The 24,291-nt window shown below is 37.8% G+C and overlaps 1 protein-coding gene across 12 annotated transcripts in view; it reads left to right on the plus strand.

Annotated features, from left to right (window-relative positions):
* The window catches only part of nrcama (neuronal cell adhesion molecule a), an 84,252-nt gene that overhangs the window by 26,096 nt on the left and 33,865 nt on the right, over positions 1 to 24,291 (plus strand). For all 12 annotated transcript variants that reach the window (XM_066687130.1, XM_066687134.1, XM_066687137.1 and 9 more), the window contains exon 2: positions 5,889 to 5,968. The gene's annotated coding sequence lies outside the window, so the exon portion shown is untranslated. The remainder of the gene's footprint in view (positions 1 to 5,888; positions 5,969 to 24,291) is intronic.

Consider the following 24,291-nt stretch of genomic DNA (forward strand, 5'->3'; position numbering starts at 1 on the left):
TAGCAGCTACAGCATTTCAGTCGTTTTTTATTTTGTGTTTCAGTAGATAGCTAATGCCATGGATCAAATATATACTGAAGTAGAGGTTAATTAATCTTTTATGTGGTTGTTTTTGTTTTTCACTCGACCAAAGCCCAACATTATATTTAAATATGCACTGTATTTTTTAATTCAATTACACAGATCAATAGATGTTTTAGCTTGCAGGGGCAATTAAGATGTTTACCCGGATGTTTGCTGGAGACATTGTATTATTCATCGATGAAAAACATTGTGTTGTCATCTCATGGAAAAAGGACAATGTCTGTGTTTCAGCTGAAAGAGTAAAGTGGTTCACGGAGGCCGTGGCCAAATACAAAATATGCGCCTCTTTATATTGTGATCACGATATTTTATCTCAGGATCTATTACTATTCTATTATCCCATCAATACAGGATCTCAATATTACAAGCCATTATATTTTCATCATGATCACAAAGACCTCCTTCTTGTATTAAGTCATGACCTCATCGAGCCACCATAGAACAGCACTTTGTGTAACACATTAAACTTCATTATCGTTTCAATTAGACTTCATCATCATTTTAATTTAAAGTAGTATTACATTAATTTCCGAAGGTCAGACTATTACAGACAGTACAGTCCAGTCTTACCAACTGCATTAGTAGTAAATTGATGGTTTAAGGACCATCAGCTTATTTAGTCCGGACAGAGGTTCATTGTTATCTATGTATTATCACATTAGTTGACCATAAAAACATTAAAATATAAATTAGATGAACAGTAAACATACACAAATTGATTCAGACTTAATTGCACATCTAAAATGTGGTGTAGCATGAAGTAAGCATGTTCAGCAACTGCTTTGTAAGCTGTAACAAATTCAAAAATACATAAACAACATGACATCCTTCAATAAACACAGACAGTAAGAAAGTGTTTCTAACTTTCTTCCCAGGGTTTGTGATCGAGTCGTCCCTCCCCCTGTTTGTTTCAGCCAATCATTCCTCTTCCCTACTATGCACAAATGAATCGGGACCCCACATGCACTTTCTGCCTTGCTGTATAAAGCCCCCCCACTACTTCCTAAGCAGCTAGAAACACTAGCGCTCAGCAAGTTGGATAAGCGATTTCAGTATGAACTTTGTATTTGAAATAACTGTCACTGAAATATTGGGCCTTCATTATGTGTCTCATGAAGCCCACTGCGTGCTACTGTCTTTATAGTAACATTTCACAGTGTGAGACTGAAGGCAGAATGGGCATCGGCAATCATTTACTGATTTAAGGGTGTCTGCTGTTGAAGAGAGGCAGTGTGCAGAAATAATTCTGATTAGACTTGGTCAATCATGCTGTATAATCAGCACAGTGGCAAGAAGACAGTAGGTATGTATTTTAATTTTGAAGTATCCATGCGTATCGGAAGTTGAAAGTCAATATTGATCTGTTCTACTTTTGAAAAATCCAAACTCTTTAACACAATCCTTGAAAATCATGACACATAATGATGTAAATATAATGTTTGTGTGGATAATATACAATTTCGGCGCACATATCACAAATGACATAGGATTGTCAGTAGTTTCTGATGCTACGGACACACTTCAGTACAGTAATATTACTTAATCTTGTAAAATATTTGATAATGACTAGTATTTCCTTTTTAATCGATGCAGGTGTCACATATTAAGCATTACATCTGTGCAAAACATGAATGTAAACATGCAAACCTGCAAATATGGGTATGTATTTATTAGAGTCAAACGTTTTGAAAACAAATGTTATTAGGGGTGGTCGTTCCAACTTGAATCATTGTCTGCTCTGACGGACAATCTGCTTTGAAGGAGATTATGTTACATTAGCTGTGCTTTTGTGAAGGGGAGTATTATTCCGGGCCGGGAAGGAGAATAGCCGAAAGTTTCAAAGGGATAGCACTTTCTATTGTTGCAGGCAGCTAGCATAGCTAACAGATGTCAACATGGTTTTCAAGTCATCCCTTTAAAGAGTGGCAGTAATACCAGTAAGCAATCCCCAATAAACAAACCGATACACAAGAAGAGCAGGGATTGAATTCCATTTAACATCTGTTGGGGGAATTTTAATATCCTTAAACCAGAAGCAAAAATATCATGTTACACTTTTTTCCCCCTCCTTTTTTGTCTCAATATTGTATTAATTTTTCCACTGGCAACTTTTAAAATTAGTTAATTTCCTTACTTTAGGTGGACTGTGTATTCAGAAAATCAAAGGTATTACTGTGATCTGTATCTGGAAGTCCAACCAACCCCTGTTTTTAATCTTTTATTTTGATTTTTGTAATTATACATTTCACCAGCAAGACTAGAATTTGCATGGTTAGAAAAATGCAGTGTATATTTTCTGTGGAGTAAAGCAATTTATAAAAAAAGTGCTGGAACACCATTGTAGTTCTGTTAGATTTGAAAACCACAGGAGAAATTAGACATTTGGATGTAAACATGGTTTTCAATTGCTGCCAGGATACAGATACAAAAAGTGCCTAAATGTCTGACATAGTTTATAACGATTCATTATCTGCCTGACTTTAATTTTCTGGGTAAAACATACATAACTGTCAACGTTTCTGTGAATCTCAGTGGATACTGCTTGCTTGCACATGATACCAGGAAATGTTTAACCCCTATTGTGTCGTGACAAAGGGCTGTTTTAATCACACTGTGATGGGAGGCTCCGGCCAAGTGTGGTCGGTCGTTTGAACCAGCTACCTTTCACCCAAGCATTCTCACAGTCGGCAGCGGTGCAGCTCTCATTAGAAACCTCCTCATTTGCCATTAGGATTACAGCGGCGTGGAATATGTGACCTCCATCAGATTTGCATGTTGTAGGAGGCTGACGTCAATGACAGCATCGTGAATTAAGGTGTTCCGCTGAAGGATGTGGAGACTAAAGATTTAGCCAAGGAAACCTCGGCTTTGCTTCTCAATCAGTGCAAACTGGTACGTATTCGTTTTTATCACATTTGACAGAATCGTGCTGCACATGTGAAATCTGGTGTCTTGGAGATGCTGAATGAATTAGACTGCATTTGCATAATCTTTAATAATCACTTTAGTGTATCAATCCTGAGTCGATTCCTCTGCACACTCTTATTGCTGTGATTTATGGCTTGTATTATAGCCATGTAAGTGCATTTCGGACTATAAACTCTCAGTGCGGAAGTGTTTCCTAAATTGTGTTATTGAAAAACATAATAATTGCTTATTACTGCTAGCTGTGGCTCAGGTGTTCATATAGTTCTGGTTCCTTTGCCCCCAGGGCTGAAATTAAACTGCAGACTGGTGTAGAAACGGGAAGCAACTGCAGGCATTACCATATTTCCTTCTAATTCTTCGGACTTCACCACATCAGTTAATCATCTTTGACAAACTGCTTTTTTTAATATAGGGTTTTATATTACAATAATTATCTGCGGTGTTATGCTTAGTTGCACAGAATTCACACACACCAACACACACAACACGATCCTCTCAGCGCTGTATGTTTGTTCTAATGCGTTTAACACAAATCATGATGTGGGATAATGTGTTGTAACTACAGTATATATTTTGGGTGCCTGTAAACTTTGAGTGCTTCTGTATTTAGACTTCTCTGTCAAGCCCACATGAATTGTTAATACGGCCCTGTGCGTCCCGAAAGAAGCTTTTTTAGATTGAACTCTCAATAATGCATGCTCCTGGATTCCAGCACTTGCTCGCACTTTCTGGAGCAACCTTTCCCCCTCCATCTCCATAGCAACAGCGCGGGGCCGAGGTCAGCGCTGTTGAGTTGGTGCGTGTGAGCAGTGGGTGCACTCTCTCAGAGCAGCTGTTGATGTTTCATATCAGACCGAAGTGTTCGCCGCTATGTGGGGTCATACATGATTATCTTACATAAAAAGCGCGTTGTTTTTCCTTCTGGGGATTTTAATGTAAGCTTCAAAAGCGTTATCTTCCAAGTTATTCAACTACCATTACTTGGTAAAGAAGGAGAAAATATGTGAGCCGTTTTTTTTTTCCCGTTTTTCTGTATAAAGTTGTATCTCAAAATACTTCCGGATTACGTTTGACATTTCACTTAACTGCATCTTCTATGAGTAGTGTTTTCTTGTGTTTGTTTTCGATAACATCATCATCATCTCCGTCAAAGTGAAAGGCATGATTGAGTATCGTTATCAGGCTGAGGGAGATGTCTTCACGCTTGCATTGGGCCTGGGGGAGTGATTAAGTCGGATTGGGTGAAAAAGCCCAAGAAAAAAATGAGCATATTGAAATTGTGTATTTAAATTGATGTCATTACTGTGTATGCGGGTGTCGGTTATTTTCAGACATTCATGAGAATCTGACAGTTTCATTTAATAAACAAATTAGATAGCTACATCTTGACACATCGCCATCTCTCCACCTCGGGCCTTTAATGGTTTTCAAGGCAGGATTTTCCTAAGATCAGTCAACCCTCTGGAGCTTACTTTCTTTGAAGTGTGTGCTTTGCTTTTGAATTATAAATCAATGGCCCTGTCTGAAACTCTAGGTTGGCAAAAAAAAGTCTAAACGTGTCTCTATCTTTGTAAATCAAGTTTTACAGTTAATAGTTCAGTGATTTATTTTTTAAATGCAGTTTTCTTTTTCTTTTTAAATTTTTGCCACCCTGATGAGGAGCTAATGCGTGTATTTGATGGCATGCTTGAATGTGTTTTGTATATGCCAGGAAGCACAACTATGAGAAGAATTCAGGTCTTGAAAATGCCGTCACTTTTAATTGTCCAATTCTCCTGCAGATCTCTGTCTCGCTGAATGCTGCGTTTCGTAAATGTCTTTCCGTTGCGTCAAAGAGAGAACACTGCCTGAAAAGTTGAAAGAGAGGAAATGACTTGGGCAAGTCTATCAGTACTGCAAAGACATAAATGCATAATGGGTCTAAAGTCTGCGTGATGTTCGTTTCGTTCTGCTCGAACCTGTTCTGTGAATTGGCTTTGATGAATTACAAAGTGTATTTGCTGGTTCAGGCCCTGATTAAATCACAGCTTCACCCCCCCTTCGCCACCACCACCTCCACCACCACCACCACCGCGACCAAATGCAAATTCTGAACTGGGTACTTGATTGCTGATTTCCATTTGGAAGATGCCTGTGGGAAATGGAAAACCGCCATGAAATGACACTTTTAGCTTGAAACAGTGATATCATCCATCGATCGCACAGCAAAAGGCAAATGGAAATAACAGTACAACACTGCATAATGACACGCAAAACATACATTAAAGGATGCAACGCGATCCGGAGCTGCACATTATATAAATTACTTTATAATTAACACGTTTTTAACACAAACTGTCTTGGACGGTGCCTTAATAGGAGTATCAATCAGGCATTTGGCAACTCTCCACGAGCCTTACCAACACAAGAAGGAAGGAAGCAGATGTTTTATTGTCTGGAGAATGAACTGCAGGGATATGGGCTTTTAATAGGGCTCGATCAAGTCAGAAACTCAGAGAAAAGTATTTTAAGATGGTAAACCAAAAACTAGCCTTGTCAAACAGACCCCTGTCTTTACTGGTTATCAGTGACTATAAATCATGTAGGTCGGGAGTGGTTTCTCTGTCTGTTTTAGACATTTTTGTTTCCATCAATAAAACAGAGAATAAGGAGATATTAGATTATGATTTCCATCTCTTTGCTTCAGGGTCACAGAGGCAGCAGCAGCATTCATCTGAAAGCAGCATTTAGTTCATTTAATTCAGTTTTTCCTTTTTTGTCTTTCCTGTGGAGGGCTGGAAGGGCACCCACTTTCTGTTGCCAGGCCAAGAAAACATTCGCAGGCGCTCGACTAATTGATGGCAATTAGTTTTACAAAGATTTCTTCTTGGTTATAGGTTTGCAAGTGCACCTCAGCAGACTGCGAAAGGGGAAGGCTGTCGGAAGAGAAAGGAGTAACATTGCAAGGACTCTTCAGGTGAGACATGGCTAACTTTATTGTGCCTTTGATGTATTGCAGCTGTGAGAATACTGGGATTTATGTTTTTGTCTGTGTTTATTTATGTCTGTGTTTTGAGCCAGAGAAGTACATGGTAAAGTACAAGCTGCAAATAAAAGATCATTATAATTAAATCAAGGCAGATTGTCTGTTTTCAGGTGAGAGTGGTGTCATCGAGCTTTCTATGCTAAGCGAATTCATGCTTTAATGGTTTCTTCAGATTAAAAGTGAACAGGTGTTAAATATGTAATAGACCCTTTTAAAACTCCAGACATTTGTAGTAGTTTGTATATTATGTTTATCAATTAAGCAATGAAAACTGGTAAATCAAACATAAATGGACTCTAGTTAGTACTGTGGGTCTTTGGAAAGCTTTTGAAACCCCATAGAACGTCATAGGACATTAAATCACCTGATTTTTTTCCCCTCTCCAGCATTCCCACCTTCCTGAAATAAATCTGTACGGTCTGTAATGCAAATTGCACTGTGAATTAGCATTCTGACACAATTTAGTGGCCTTAATTCCTGCTGTAATGATATGTCTGTTTGTTTAGTTAATCAAAGGAAAAACTGTCAACATGGCATACTGTCACACGAACAGAAGCGGCATTGAAAAAGCACATTGACGTAGAGTATGAATTAATTATTTGCAATATGTAGACACAGATTGAAGGGGAATTAATTTAACCTAAATTACTTAAAAGTAAACTTTAAAAACTTCACTAAAGAAAAACGAACACCTGAATGAAAACAAGGATTTGGGTCTCTAGTGCTTTTATACAAGCTGTGGTTCTGTTACAAGCCTACAGTTGGTGATAAATTAAGAGCAAGTGGCTGAGTCTTCATTTCTGAATTGTCTGATTGAGTAGTAAGCCTAGCGCTGGAATATAAATGGGAAAAAACAACTGACTGATTCGGCAATTCGAAACACAGTCAGGCATGAATCTTTTGTTTGTGGCAGCTCTCGAAACTGGTTCTGAATTGTGAGCTGCCAGGGTTTCTGTTGTTGCGTCCACCTCTTTATATGTGCTCCTTAAGGCTTTAAATGTGTTTGGCATTATGTGCTTTTTGTGTTTCGGTTGTTTTTTGTGTGGTGGTGGGGGTGGGGTGGAGTGAGAGGTATTTCTCAGTGTTTCACCTAATCATTATGATATTGCACATCTGCACATCAGACTGCTGTTTTTAAATATGTGGCTTTTTGAAACATTGAAAATCTCTCACGCAACTTTTGTCACTGTCAGTATAGACATTAATACTTTAAATGTCTTTGTACTAAACTTTTATGATTATCAAAATGCTTTCTCCAGGTACTGTTGGTGCTTTTAGCATCTAGATAAGAGGATATCACATTGTTCATCAGAATCCAGTGGCACAAAATAGTATTTTCTGTGATGAGAAAATCGCTATCAGTCCTGCAGAATAAAGTAGAGCAGAATCCTTTGATTTAGTCCAGTCATTCCCCTTTTTTTGGAATGAACTGTGGGATGAAACAAACTGTGCTTCATGTTTGATTTCAGGGTTTTGTCATGTAATGCAGTTTTGTTAGTAACCAAGGCTTGAAATGGATAATATATTGGGAGTTTATTTAAATCTATTGAAAATATGACACAAAGTTGACAAAAACTGTGTGTCGTTGGGTAAAATTGTATATATAGCCATCTCCAATTGTGTTCAAGGACTCTTGTTTAAAAATAGCACACATACATTTCTTCATTTAAAATGTGCTACTTTCTTTGTATACCGAAATGAATCTGTTCATTCATTGATCCACAGTGTAAAAATATCTATATCTAGTCTATATATCTGCTCTCTCTCTCGTTCTCTCTATTATATATAATCAGTCATTGAGAGTGGTATATTAGTAAATTTACATACATATATTGATTTATCTTGTTTACTAGAACCATACAGTAGAACCCATTAAATAAAATCTTGATTGGCACTGTTGACTATGATCATGGTAGTCGTCCAGTTCCAAAGCAACCAAAATACAACCATCCAACATGCTTTACAGTAAACCATGGACCACAACCATGCCCCATAATTTACACCATCTTCAATATCTTTACTTTTAGTTTGCATGACTTCAGGACCTCGAGAAAGCAAAAATACAGTTCCTGCACCGCTAAAGCACCATTTAGTGTCCGTTCAAATCATATGCCAGGTTGTGCTCACCGTAGGTGCGAAGCTGATAAGAGGAGCCACCGTGTCTGCATTAAGGAGATAAAAAGATCAGTTGGGACCGCAGGGAGGGAGCTGCAGTTCACACAGAACGGTGCCCAGCAGCTAAATCCACCGCATTGACACTCACTGTGGCCGGCACGGCTGTTCCTGGAATTATTGTGACTCTGAATTATGCTATTCCCCTGGAGACTGTCTCACTGATTCTGAAATATATGTCACGTGCTGCGCTGCGCGAAGGCTGCCATGACATGAATTGTCTCATTCCATATACTGGGGAATATGTGTCAGTATTCGATAATGAAGAGGAACATATTGTATTAGTGTGGGTTCTCATCTTCCACACGAACGGCTCAGATACAGCGCTGCCATGAAATGCCGATACATAATCGATGTCTAAATGAAAGCCACACAATTTCTACTCATGTCTAGACTGGTTTAAATTGATTATTATGAAATGCTCCACGCACAACACAGAGGGAGAACGATGGCGCACAGAGCACACTTTACCAGTGACTTCCTCCTCCCCCTCCTCTTCTAGATGATGATGATGATATCAACCAGTGGTAGATCATATAGTAAGCAATGCCACAGACACACATTGATGGGAAATGATGTGTTTTACTAGGCTATGTACCAAACTGTGGTAAGATTTATGCAACCTCCTGTGAAGATGCTTCACCTCGATAGTGCCCATCCTGTCTTACTCAGCACAGTGCAGTTTGCAGTTTGAGTGACTGACAGCTGCCAGTTTGCATCGTAACTACAACGATACAGGTCTGTTCAAAAATATTCTGTTTTAAACCATTTGATGCTCTGCTAATCTGTTTTGTTAAATAGTAAATATAGTTATGTATAACAGCATGGTTTTAAAGTAAAGTATTGCATTTTAATTACACATACGACTAATCCTGTGGGAGTGGTTTAGAATACATATTTTATAATAATAATAATTTATGGCTAATAATCTATGGCTCATAGATGGCTCATACTGCCCTGCATAAATCTTACTCATGTACCTATTGTAACCCCCTCCTAGGTTTAAATGTGTTTAATTTAAACTCATAATGTGATTAATGTGTTGATGTTTTGGCTTTTTCAAAATATATGTCATAGTGAATGGGGAAAATACACAACAAAAAGATAACAAAACAAACAAAAGGTTTCCTTGGCACATTGGTTTTATTGTGTATAGATCCCCATCACATAGGATACTGAAAGCAGCTGTGAAGTGAGCTGCTAATATCTATACAGATTTGCAATAGACTAGAGATTGAGAATGTAGCATTTCCTGACCTGTGACTATAATGCATTGCCAGTACAGCCGTTACAGTCCTACTGACTGAATTTTATGAACATTTTTAGGAGAAAGAAGAAAAAAATATTCCTTTTTTTAGGAACATCAAGTGTGCTTCCAGGAGGTGCAATTAATCTTCCAGTCAGTTTTTTCATTGTAGATTGCCATGTTAAAGGTTTATGAATTCACAAATCAAAAATATAAGCTACTATACTCAGTCGCTCAAGAGCCCAATAAGAGCAATTTGTTTTTTGATGTTATAGTACTGTGAAACTACCCAGATCTGTTGACAGATGTCCCGAGAATATCTGAGAGCTGCGCTTACACTGGAGCAGGCCGCACCTTGAGAGATTATAACTTGTTTACGCCAGCACTGAGGCACAGAATGAAAAGATTAAATTTGCATTTTACATTATAGAGAAAATGGTTTCATATCTGATTGGTGACTTTCAGGAGCAAAGACCACAGACTTGCAATTTTACATTTACAAAAAAAAAATCCATCATATTTTTGCAATAGTAGCTCATGTTTCAGACAATATTTTGTATGCGTTCTTGACTATGTACAAGGCTTTGACGTAAGAGTGGGTAAATGGATACAAACAGAAGCAGGATGAGATGTTATAGTGTGGTTTCTTCATAGCTGAGAAGACACTCCATGAATCAGGGGGATCTTATTGATTGAGGGAGAAAGTCTTCTTATTAAGATTTAATTTATCTCAGTGATTTATGTATCTGGCAATACAAGAAACACTTTCATAATGCATGATATGTTATTTCAGTGGCCTTATATAGCATTGGCTAAAGGCTATAGTGAAAAGTGTGTTTTCGTGAGAAATTGTTTATATCCTTTTCAAAAGATTTTTAAGTTAAATCCTTTTAAATCATTAAATCTGTCTTATAAAACATGACTTTCTGAATGCATTTCTTTAATTCTGATCAGCCATGCTCTTTGGGATCACTTGGCTTTTTAGATTAAATAAATAATCTATATCTAAATGTAATATACACTGTAGGTGCTTTTAAAAATGGTACGTATCTGTTTTTTTACACCTATTCCCTCATCCTTATTCATATTGGAGATTTTCTGATGATGTAAAGATTCTTTTTGATTCATCAATGATAGGTTGGGATTGTATCTGAACCACTGCAGCTTTCTCATTTGAACAGTTAGAAAAACTCTTCATGTCAAACCCCATACGCACAAGAACTGTTTCAGAAGCTGGAAATAGATTTTACAATAAGAATTAAGAAACAATATTGTGCCATAGGGCTGTTTGTGGTAAACTTAGTCAGCTAATGATTCGAGTGGTGTTCGAGCATGTCTGTACATAGCAGTGTATCCTTTTCTCAGTCCCAATGGTGGGTTTGTTTCTACATAAACCAGCCTTGTTTGAAGTGAGATAGTAGCATTCTGAATAATTGGTGTCAATGTAAGTTCATAATTACTCTTTCAAACTTTTTTCCTTCAGTGCAGAGTGTGCTCTACTTTTTCAGTCTCCAAATGAAATCCAACCTATATCCCAGATTCACAACGCTATGTTCGAGTGGAAACATATATGATGTTTTTTCTTATATTCACGTGTTTTATCTTACTGATTTTGCACCCCTGCACTGTGACAGTTGCTTTCAGACATGTGAGAGCGCACTCTCAAGCTACAAATAAAAGTTGTTTCCAATATATGGGGAAAAGTAGGCGTACAAGAAGCTTTTGATATATTTGTATTTGATTCTTATTTGTGAACGCTGCTGTGAAGTAGTGTGTTCAAGCTGTGGCAGCTTGTACGCAGTATTAGGTACCCTTCATTGACTGTATTTGAAGAGCTATGGAGGTTCTGAAGATATATGTTTTGTAATTATGTGTTCGTGCCTTTCTTATGTCCTGATAGGGAGAAATGTACTCCTTCAATAGATACAATAGATAGATGGACAAGGGATACTCAGGGCAGTATAATACCAAAACCGTTTATTCAGTTATAAAGAAGCGGTTTTGAGATGGCAGTCGGAAAGACACATCTAAAGTTTTTTTGAAGAACATACTATCATATAGAAGATTTCTCCCTTTGGTGTCAGATTATGTACCCCAGACTGTATCACACACATCTCCTTTGTCTTCTGTTCTCTCTGTGGCCTTGGATGAAAATGTTTTTTTAAAAATCAGCTTCACAGAACTACTGCACCCAGCCTCTCTGGAGCGACACACAAAGCTTAAATTCATACATGGGTTACACAATCTTGCTGCAACTGTGGTGCAAATATAATACTGTTGACAAGGCACTGTCCCACATCAGTCCAATAACATTGGTTTACACAGAAAATGTAAAATGTACACTTCGTATTAATAGCAGAACTTAAATAAAAACAGACCTCCACAACCAACAATGAAAGAGTAGGTGGAGCAAATTTTGTAACCTGAATGTTTTTTCTTTCAATAATGAATTGATTTGTGACGCATTATTCTATTATTATTGTATTCATTATTTAGAATATGCTGGAGATACATTTTATGGGTGGTAATCAGTCTATTATGATCAATTGTATTTTTGATAATTGTATAAAGTGCCTGGTCTGTATCTGGCACTACATTTATAATTTCTTACTCTTTCTTTCTAAATCTATAAGTATAATTTTCCTATTGATAAATGCTATGACAGCTCTTTAATTAGCAGTACACGACTAATGTGAGTTAAATCTGACTACATTTGCCCAGTTTTCATCATTCATTTTATTTAGATTTATTTGCTGAGACGCACAAGCTCAGCAAGGATTTCCCTGAAGTAAATGCATAAAATATGAAGTCATAGTTCTTTGGTACTTTTGGCAGTATATTATTATTAGTAGTAGTATTATTTATTTATTAGCAGATGCACTTATCCAGGGCAACTCACAGTTTACACCAGAAACATATATCAGTACTGATAACGTAGACACATTTATTTTCTCGATCTATCGTCAGTATTTCTCTTTTGTTTCCCTTGTCATCCGTGGCTCTGCACATTCACTCAATTTATGTGACACGGACACAAAAGGAAAAAACTAAAGGAGTGGAATAGGAGTGGGGATGTAGAATTGCTCTTACAGTGTGGCAGGATAGGTCTGAGCTTTTTTTTTTTGCAGAGAAAGCCTCTGGAACAATGAGGGTTTTTCAAAGCTCTGTATCCCTAAGAACCCCTTTGATTTCATTTCCTGGCTCACAGATATACTGTTCACTGTAGAGTGCAGTGAAAGCGCGGAGCGGGTGGGAGGCGTGGACCTCCTCTGCTCTGACCTTTCAGAGGCGCAGGTGGAGTTAAGACGCCGGAGACAAAACTAAAGGAGGGGAGCTCTTTTGTTGCGCTAATGAATGCCAAGAAGGTTGAGCATTTTAACAACACAATATGTGGTGTGAAGAATTTTTTCTCACAGGACCCCTCCTTGTCATTGACAAATTGCTGGGAGACTTGGCTCGCCAAACGTGTGCCTGATCTGTGTGTGTCTGTTATTGTTACTGTTCTTTCAGTCTATCCTGTGTTAACCCTGTACTTTTGTGTTACATACCCTGCCAAGGAATTTAATATATTTTTTGGTGTATTGTGTGTATTCTGTAATATTCTAGGGCTCTTGTTTCAGCTCTGCCAGTTTGGAGTTAAGAGCTTGGGGAAACAAATCCAAAATGTTTTTCTTGCTTTTTCACACTGACAAACATTGATTCTTGGATGTGATATTTAAAGTTTTTGGCATGTAAAGCGCAATCTACTAGAGAAACACAAATCCTCTTGTAATGTCTTGTAGCTCAGGCTTTAGTCTGTGTCTTCTTCCTTCCTTACTATTTTTTTAAGAGTGAAATCTAATTAAAGCAAGTCAATCACGTACAAACTATTTTCCTTGCTCTCACAAGCGTTTAAATTAACTAGCATACCGTTGAGGACTGCAAGAACTCGGAGGAGATGTCTCCGCTGTCTAGCTCATAACAAACATGAATTGCAGTCGAATAATACATTCAACTAAAATGTGAAATAAAAAAGTAAAGAGTAAGAAATCTGTGTGAGTGTAATTTTGACAGCTGCATTGCACCAGCCAGCTTTCCTAGTTTAAAACCTATTACACATCTGAGTGGAAGGGCCATAAATCTCATTTTATTTGCATTATTATTAAATTTACATTGAGCGTCATGGCATGAGCAGGTAGAATAATAACTGCCTCATCGCAGGTGCAATAACTCCTTCCATTGCTTTGCACTAAACTCTGAAATAAACCTTTTAGTGAGCAGCATTTAATCTGTGTCTGTCCTCTGGGCTTGTGTTATGTAGGCTATTACTCAACAGTAATGGCTTTCAAACAGGTTGTGCCTCCTTGGTGTGTGCTGATCATAACTATACAGGTTGAGGGAATGGGAAGACCGTGCCCTGCGATCTGGAGCACCTGTACACTGATTGAGACATCGTCAGTGATACACGCTTCCTCTTGCAATGCCAGTTCACAATCCTGGAACTGGGCAAATACAATCAATATGGACATCTCCCCAGTATTCAGAATTACAATTATAGAGATGTCATGGCTAAAACAGTCATGGGAAGGTTCAATGGGTGAGTGGGATGACATTATACTGTAATATCCACTCTGTAATACACCCAGAACACCGGAGAAGCCCCTGATAAGAGATGCTTGCATGTCCGGCTGATCTGAAAATAACACACAGCAACAATCCAGCGCTCGTTTCATTGAATAGGAGTCTGCTGACAATCAGCACTTTGCAAAGCCTAGGAAAGCTAATGAAAGCATGGTTATTGATTTGGGACAGTGCTGGAATGACAGGAGCCTGAATAGATAGGCATGCACAAACAAAAGCGCTGAGCTAATTTATTTGCACAGAGATGATGTACAAACTTAGGTAAGTACGGACTTTCACAACACGGCTATTAGTTGTACTTTGCAGAGCTCGTCACCAAAAAGCATTCTTGTGTGGGAAGCGAAAAGGAATTGTAGTATTTTGCTGGACAGATGAATACAAAGTAGCCCAGAATTGAAATGAAATGTGTAGGCTGTGAACTGTGGCATAGCATAACGATCAGGGAGCATTAGCTGAAGAATAAAAGGCTGCGGTTTAGGATTCGTTTCCAAATGTGTGTCATGGCTTCTGGAGCCGGCTGGCCCAGAGAGAATAACCCACTTCATTATTTTATTTAATGGTTCTCATAAAATATCTGCATAATCACTCAGTATACTTTGCTTATTTCAAGCTAAGTATTAGTGGATTTGATGCGTTTAATCGAGGTTCTCTCATGAACATTATTGTTATATTAATAATAATATAACAATAATAATAATAACAATCATACAATAATAAGAGTAATAACAATAATACTTTTAATACTGTGAACCTTTGCCAGTCAAAATGTATTTTTTTTTATATCTGAGCACTTTGATTTTAACTGTACATTTTTAATACTGTTTACCTTTTAGTAAAGTACATGTTAAGCCTTCTAAGTGTAGCCTACATGGTAAATGTAACTCAATCCCTGTTTTTTTCTTCCTGACAGCCATTTAAAACCTTGCCTCCCTAATGTTTCAGTTTTCTAGACAATACAATGTAGGGCAGCATCCCATATCTTAATCCTCTTAGCCTTTCGTGACATTTATTGTTATCTGGAATGATATAATACAAATGTAACATTTGTTTTAATGCATACAATACCATTTAATTTATACACACTGTGGAATAGGTATAGCTTCAGTCAGCTGCCATATACCAGAAAATTGTATATATGAAACTGAAATTACAACTTAATTACATCACGTATTTGGCATTACAATAAAAATACCCGTATCTTCGCATTGCACAATAAATATTTTTTTGTGATTGCTCGTTTGAGGATCAAAGCATTTCAGAAAGAAATCCTGGCAGTGTTATCTTGAACATTAAACCACTAGGCTGTGGCAAAGCATTATCTGGACTGCCGCTCACGCTTCCAATATACACCACATTCAGTGAGGAATAAGCAGGATTTATTCAATGTGTTTGTGTTTCTCTGAGGTCTAATAGGAATGAAAGTGAATGACCTTGAGCTGTCACTGTGATCTATACCCCCTCACGACGTCAGCTGCCTCAAAAGCCCAGCATGAACGGAGGCATTTTCAGTCAAGTGTTATTATTTGTGTCCCCATGAAAGTGTAGACTTGTTTGTTTATAGAAATGAAATGATAGTGTTCAGTTGCTTATCACGTTGGCATTGACTTTACTTGGACTCTATAGACCTTGAATAAACTGTATTAGCAGTCATATGTTTTGTGTAAAGTCCTATGGTATTGTTTGTAAAAGCAGTACTGGCTGACACAAGCAGGCTGCCCTTCAGTTTCTACATGTTTACTTGGTGTTTCATTTATTTAGTTTGCTTTGAGTTTGTACCCATCAGTGAAGGGAATCTGTGTGATGTTTTTGACCACACAGTGTAGTCCAGTTTTTGCTGATGTTCCCGGACTGCAGTCCCTGATAATGCTATCTAGAGGATTCGTTATCCTTTGCAGTTACTTGTATAGTATTGTGAATTGTTTGGATACCTGTTGACCTGTAAATAGGCGTTGATAGATATCTCTAAATCAGAAGTGCAGTGGCACACATAAATGACACCAACAGTACATTAATTCCATGTATTATACTGTTTTATCTTCAATTGAGCCCAATCTGCCATTCTATTCCTAGTTTATGAGACAGTGAAATACAGGTTTTAAAAACAAAGGTAAGGGGTGCAAGAAAGAGGCACATTTCTATAGCTTTTGAAGTATCGTGTCTGTGATTTTCTGACATGTTTTTAACTGTACTGAAGGTATAACCCCTGCGTATGTGCTTTACCTCTGTCAGCGTGTATTCATCCAGCGATGCCATGTTCTGGGGGCTGTAGCTTGTCTGATGTCATGTGCACCTGCTGAGGAAACACCAACTACAGACGTCTCGATCACACCGGGAAGAGAAATAATACAAAAAAAGACTTTTCTAAAGCAGCTCCGAGTGACAGCAGACAAAGAGCAGTCTCGAAGACGATCCGGCACTTTTGCTGCACGGAAATCTTGAAAGTGAATCTCTGGAGTTTTAATTCATAAGTTGTCAAGAACAAAACGGAGGGGCGTGACTTTAACAGTTGTAGCCACATGGGGTGATTTATAAAGTTCATTTCGAGAAGCCCCTCATTTGCAGTTGAAGGTCACAGGCTTGCGATATTCAAAATGTGATTTTAACAAGTCAGCATTTGGGGGTTAATAGAGTTCTAGTATGTCTGTGTAACTTTGGGTATTGCTCCTGTCAGTTTGATTAATGATGCTTATGCTTTACAGTTACCTTAGTGTGTTGTTTCATACAGAAAGAAAATGATAGAAAAATCAATATTCCTTTTGCTTGAATAAATGTAATTCTTGACAGAATCATTAATCAGTCATGCTTCTTAAATAGGTAGTATTTCATGACAAAATACAGATGTTCTACTTCATAAAAGATGTGTGTTGGTGTGTTTCCGTGTTGTTTCCGTGTTGTTTATGGACAAACCCAGTTTGCAAAAAAGGTCGTTGCTCCACACAGCTTGTTTGCTTATGCTAACGAGGGCCTATGTTCTCAGTGTCAATGGCCCAGCGGATATGTACCCTGTTGCTTTTCACCCGACCCAGTTTATGAATCGTCTCTTTCAGTCTGAAAATGTTAAACCTATTTAAAGTTTTCAGGGCACACAATTCAGAACCGCTGTTCCCCCCAGGGTCATGTCTGCTTCTTCAGTCAGTGCAACATAATAATTAGAGATCCCAGTCTTTTTTTTCATTATCGGTCTAATTGGCTTTTTAATACTTTTCCAGTCAATGCAATTCCTTAATTAAAGTGAAGAGAAACCTGTTAATTTGCGGGAGATCGACTGTTTTTAAGTCAAGGTAACTACAGGGCATGCTTTGCGGCTCATAATGAGGTGGTCACTTCGTGTGATCGGACGCTTGCTACTCATCGTTATATCAAAGGTGTCTTTTTTCACAGCAGTTGTGTTTTATCCGTTTGAATCAGTCTAGTGTTGCAACAGGCTGATTAAAAAAGGCACACAGATTCTTTCATTGCTTTTGTTTCCTCTTTCTTTCTGTGCTTGTTAACATTTGTTTTTCCTTAATTTGTTTTCATTTAACAGCTGTCGATGAGTAGTGCATAATAAGCACGTCTGCATCATGCTAGAATAAAGTCACGATCTGTGTAAGAAAAGGACCTACAGGCCTCAGGGCTCTCACATTCAAATGAAAGCAAACTGCTCCTGGATTATATTCTGATTAAACATGGATATATTGCCTTCTTGCGATGTCTCCCCAATACACGAAAACTGTCTTTCTTATGAATACTAAAAAGGGTCTGTTTAAAGGGCTAGCGCTGATTAGCATTTGTTGGATGGGAATCAAAGGAGAAGGTGTTTTGTTTGGGAGAGAGTGGGGGGAGGGGGTTTCTTGAATGTGAGAAATTTGATGTAGTTCGTTGGGGTGATGGGGGGAAATGGCGCACAAAGGGTTGCTCCCCAGCACAGAGCACGATCCTACAGTTGACATCAGTTTCTCTTATAATGAAACAATAGAGTGTAGAAACATGATGTTGTTGTATATGGTGGGATGGTTCATTTCAGAGCAGGGGAATTGAATCTGCTGTATGCTGAAATAAAGCATATAGATTCAAATACAATGCACATGTTGGACTGAAAACTGAATAATAGGTGTGGTTGTTTTTATCTGTGTTTGTATAAGTGTTGATACACTGAAAATACAACATATTGGTATATGTCTTGATTCATAAAAGATCTTGTGTGCTGCGTGAGGGAATCTCTCATTGTGAATATTCGGATAGCACTAATAATCCAAAGCACCGGGCATTTCAGTATAATCAGCCCACCATTGATATGTTAACGACACCATTCATTTGCATATTTTCCCAATTATAAAACCTAAAGAGAACATTATGTGGAACGTATGCCCGTACCAGCGGAGGAATGCCACTGTGACAAAATGGCAACAGATAAGGATTGGGTGCCAAGAGCAGAAGACGGGACAGTCTAAATTACTAACAAAGTTATTGTTATGCCTTCATGTTTATTTTCTCTCCCTGTTCTGTAGTCAGTACTAATGTTGTATTTTGTATTTTCTTGTTGGTATTATGCAATTATAGCTAAGAAATTACACCATGAAACCTTAAGCACTTTCAGAGCAAGTGTTGTTTTTTAAGTAGAGTCATATAACCACATTAAACTACTATAGAGGAGAAGTTTTGTGTGCTATTTCACCTGTGGTAAAATTGTTAATTGAACCATTACAGTACAGGGGTATCATCCAACATTTCTAACATGGGAATTGCGTTTTTGCATTTTCCTCAAGTGCAATAACAAAAGAGCTTCAATGTACTAGAGGTCAAACCCATTCCAGCTGGAAGTAACCATTAGAAAAATACAATTATTCTTTTCTGAATTTACCAATGTCTTATATGAGCTACAGTGCCCTCAATAGTTCTTCTTCAGACAGATCTGTTATGCTTCTGGCAACAGAGTCATAGACATATTTTCATTTTGTTTTTTAAATGTTGGTAGCCTACACGATAAGTATTTGAGTGGTTTTACTCAATGGAGGTCATTGTAGTCAAGGTTAGCTGCTTTGAATGTACTGAATGTCGTTTTATGAAATGTAGTATTTACTTTGCCCAGAGCAATCTGAAGTAAGAGACGTCCACCCTACTAACAAGATTGGATATAAATAAATCTCTGAAGACACAAAAGGAGAATTTAAAAATGTCTAAACTGTATTGTTTATCAATGCAGATATTCTGCCATGATCCTTAACTGTAAATCAAAAATGTTGTATGTAGTGTGGAGAGACTTTTTGGGGAATTACAGCGTTTGTAAATCAGTGGTCAGTGAAATGTATATGTTTTTATTAAATTAAGCAGCCTGTGGCGATGGAGCTTAATTGCAGATCTCATACATACTAATGTAAAAATGTATAGACCATCTGCTGGCTTTTCTTCTTCAAATGAGCTGGATTCATGTTTATCATCAAACCTTTCATGGGGATTTTTTTCTTCCTATTTAATAAATCCCCTAGCCATAACTTAAATGCTTCTGAAGTATCATATCTCCATATCAGATTACCCATATGTTGGCAGAAAACACTTTTCCCCGATTGCCTTCCGCAACAAACTCAGAAATGACAACACTTATTAAATTAAATACTTGAATTATTATTATTATTATTATTATTATTATTATTATTATTATTATTATTATTATCTTTACAATTTTCACATTGATATTTAAATCAGTTACTGATTATGAAAATGGAAAATGGTTAGCACTGCTGTCTCCCAGCTCCAGCAGTTCTGGGTTCAAGTCTCAGCTCTGTGTGGAGTTTCCATGTTTTCCCCATGTCTGCTTGGGTTTCCTCTGGGCACTCTGGTTTCCTCCCACTGTCCAAAGACGTGTAGGTTAGGTTGATTGCTATGCTAAATTGCCCTGTAGGGTTGGGGGTGTGTGTTGACCAGCAATGGCCTGGCATCCTGTCCTGGGTGTATGCCTGCTGGGATCTGCTCTGGTGTCCCCTGTGACCCACAAGGATAAGTGGTTTTGAAGATGGATGGATGGACTTTTCTTATTAGAGTGGCTTGAAATTAACATTTCTAATGCACGGTAAAACTTTGGTTGCTTTCCCATTTACCACCATTTACTTTTATATTTGACAGCTTACTTTGAATAGAAGATACATTGATATTTTCAGAAGGAATATAGCTATTCATTGAAGAAATAATAGAGCACAACACAAACCAAATGATTCATTTTAAAAATGGGAACTTTGTAGTGCATTCAACATTTATGAAATATGAGGGGTGTCATTTTTATGACTGAAATATCGGAGCAGGATTCCCCAAATATCTGTACAAAAGGGGAGCTGTAATATAATTTGTTTGGGGATTAAATGGATGGCAGATATGGGCAAACAGTAAAAGGAAATTAAAATAACTGGTGTAATATACACCTATATTTCTGTGAATGTGCCACATTTTTTAAATAACATACCAGTCCCCAGTGGAAAGCTGTTTTTAAGCAATGGCACTAGTCGATGGGGATTGTGTGTATTTCTGTTTTGGGAACTGGTTAGACTGGGCAGAGATTCGGTTCGCTGTAGGCAGCCCAACGGGAGTTTCACCCTCACAGTAAAATCAACAAGGCAGAAGGACCCAGGAGGCACACTTGGCTTCTTCTTGGTTGCCGTGTGCCCGGCCCAGTCTGGGGTCAGTGTGCAGCTCCTCCCAGACTGGTTTTCTCACAGTTGCCACTGAGCCTCTCTGGCCTTGAGGTCCTCCTGGCTGTGTAATAACAGAGAAAGACAGAAAATCGCACCGTGTGGTAAATTGGTGATTGTGTGCAATCATGTGATTTAAAATCAGAGAGAGGATGCAGCTCACCTCCTGCAGATGTGGACGTTATATCACATGCAAGTATTACTGTGCTTCTTGATTATTTTTTATTTAAACAGCCGGCATCATTCATTATTTCATTTAATGAGGTAAATTAGCTGGTAAATGGTATCAGAACATCTATTTATCAGGAGGAGTGGAGAAAGAGCTTGCGCTGGAGGATTGGGAGGATGAGGTCTCTGCAACTGCCATACATCAGGAAGAAGTATGACTGTAAAAACAATTTACTTCACACTACATAATAATATATCAGATTTTAAAATTATACAGGTCGGGTGGGTATTTTTACCAGTGTGCTTAGTAAATTTGAGCAGAATGAGTTATTACCAATGAGATATCAACTGAAGTCTAACTCCCTATGTGAGCTCGGGCGTGTGTGCCGGTTGATAAGCCAACGATAGGATCTTCGCAGGGTAAGAAATCATTAATATCATTCCATACTATAATCATTATTCATTGCTTTTGTGTTTGTGTTGCTTCCCTGCCTTTATTTATTATAGATTTCTTAATGTTTTATGTTTTAAGTTGTTCATTGAGAGTCGTATCGGTTGTAGGAAAATGTCACTATGTGCTCACACAGGGTGGCATCATCTGCTTTGAAAAGTCTCATTGTGTATCAGTATCCAAGTGAATCTTCTGCAATGAACAAATTACTTTTTAATGTTTAAAGTCATTTCAAATGCAGTTATTCCCCATTACATCCATTTACAGTGATGCTCGGACACATTTTGTATATGCATACTTTACAAGACCGAATGAAACAATTCAACATTTCCAAGTGACACAGTTAAGTGTGTCAGGGCAATATTTGTTATTATGAAAGCAGTACAGCTTTCCACATCCTTTCAGCGCATTCATTATTGTACAAAGTTCATTTGTTCCAATTGACCTTGGAGTTCAGTGTGGTGTGCTCATTACATGTGTACAAAACCAATTAGTTCCCCAATGGTGAAGTGGTTGCCATGTGAAAATGTTAAATTGCTAATTGACTGGACTGCATTAAAGCTAGGCAACACAACAGCATACTTAAATACAACAAATATGTTTGAAACAATAACACTGCACATGTTTTTACTGGGAGGGAACTTGTGTCTCCTGTGTTTAAAGGACCAGTAAAACCTCCACTCAGTGCTAATGTAGTCTACAACTGACATTAATTCTGTAGAGGATTACATCCCAGTAATCTGTCCTAAACCCACATACAGTAAGTATAATTGCTCAGATGGAATCTTAATAAAAAAAATCACTTTTCTTACCAGATTGGATATGTTATGCACTCTACACTAAGTATCTGTACACAATATATTTGTTGTGTTTCCAGCTATAATGTAGCTATTTAGAAACTCGCTTTGATGACTAGCTGACATGGCAATCATGCAATGGTTTAATTAAGATCCTGAGGGCTCTGTAAATAACACTAGTTTAAGGACAGTGTTTGTGAAATACTGGTACAATACTGTTTAATATTATTCCTGGCAAACAAGTACAGTGATCAGACTAATGCTTGAATGAAACATGTAAGAGGACATATCTTTTATATGGAAATTTGACTAAACCAAGAGATGCTCTACACAACATACAGAGTCTTTTAAAATGAATCTTAAAGGGGTATTTCAGTGCAGTTTCCATATCAGTACACAGACATGTCACAGGCTTCACGATCGAGGCATAATCCTTATAAAGTGAGCCGTGACATTGTACTGGAATATTTGTCAAATTGTTCGTCTGTTTTTGTGTTTTAGGATTCGACTCGAAACAAATACAGCACAAAACTCAAACCGCCTCAAGCAGGTTGATCAGAACGCTGTCCTTCAGTGATTGATAAGTTTGGCCGACTCAGGCTTTTCTCTAATCTTTCTCCTCAAACATGTAATTGAATCCTGTGTTTCTCAAAAGTCCCTTACTACCCTTACATTATTACACAATAGTCTGCTTCCACGGCACTGTTGTTTCATCTCCTACTGCCTTTCTGCACTAATTCAATTTGTTATCAAAATACAGAAGTGAAAAGGAAAATAAATCTCCTTAGAAACATATAAAACTGTCTTTATGTAGTGGAGGAGGGGATCTTTCCTTGTCCAGTTAAACAGCAACTGGATTCTCATACCATGTGGGTTCAAGACCAAACATACATCAACTTTCAGCCCTTTCATTTCCCTTATTATGATGGCGCTATAGGGATTGACTGGAGTCTTGGAGGAAGGAGTAGGAACTCAAGGCGTGGATGTAGTTTCACAGGATCCACTCAAGAAGACGAGACACAAAGGATTAAACTCTGCCAGAACCTAATCTTGAGTGTGGCGTGACATATGCAATTCTAACTGTCTAACTTGGAATTACTGTCGGGGATTTCCGTCTGTAAAATTCTATTTGATGGCCGGAGGTACTGCAAAATTGTTGTTGTTGTTGTTGGGGTTCCCTGAAACGGCTCAGTACGTGGCAGTCCCAAAGAAGACTGCTCTCATCTTCTAAGAGGCGAATGCTGAAGGCCAGTGGTGAATTTCACAGACCAAAAACAGACTGTACCGCTGAAGGGTTGCATATCAGCAAGGTCAGAGTATTGCGGTCTGTTGTGCTTTCTGCCATGCAGCTATCTGGAGCAATCAAAGAGAAGGGCAATCCATAATATATACATTGGAAATAGTGTAGTAAAAAAAAAAAAAACACAGTTACAAAGAAGATAATGCAGCAATCAAAGTGGGGTAGCAGGGCCTAAGTGTTGACACGCTAATGGTGTTTGTGTGATGCTGTCTTTCTTAATTGTGTGCCCGAGGTAACATCAGCAGGAAATACATAAACACTTAATACACAAATTGCTAATTCAAACCCACTTTTGTATGTCCAATTACTCACTAAAACAATTATCCATTATTGTTGTTCCAAACTGTTGGAATTATGATATATTAGTATAATGTTAATATAAATGTTTTGGAAGGAATTACTGAGTTGTGCTAATTGCGTTACCTTTCTGAACATCTTTACGATGCTTATTAAAGAAGTAAAGAAAAGGGGGAACCTTAATGGGATGCCTTTTCTGTTCTATTCTAAACTTAATGAAAATAAAGCAAATAATCGTGTTGCGATGTAAATGTGATTGTTCTAGGATTTATTTACTTATGGGGTGACAACAAATTGCATTTAATTCTGTTGGAATAATGAATCTGTCATCCCTCAAGCTGTAAATTAATGGCTTGTGAAAGCAGACTCAGTCATTCACATCAGAGTAATTGTCATCATCCTATCGATGCGTTAGGTAACCGTTTGCCTCATTGCACAGGCGGCTGAGAGAAAATGTAGCTTGTCAATGAATTGATTCTCAGAATTAGACCATTAGTTGATTGTAAGTGTGACAATATTTTATATTATATAAAAAATGGTG

This window comes from Amia ocellicauda, chromosome 15 (assembly GCF_036373705.1).
Source record: "Amia ocellicauda isolate fAmiCal2 chromosome 15, fAmiCal2.hap1, whole genome shotgun sequence".
Lineage (NCBI taxonomy): Eukaryota > Metazoa > Chordata > Actinopteri > Amiiformes > Amiidae > Amia > Amia ocellicauda.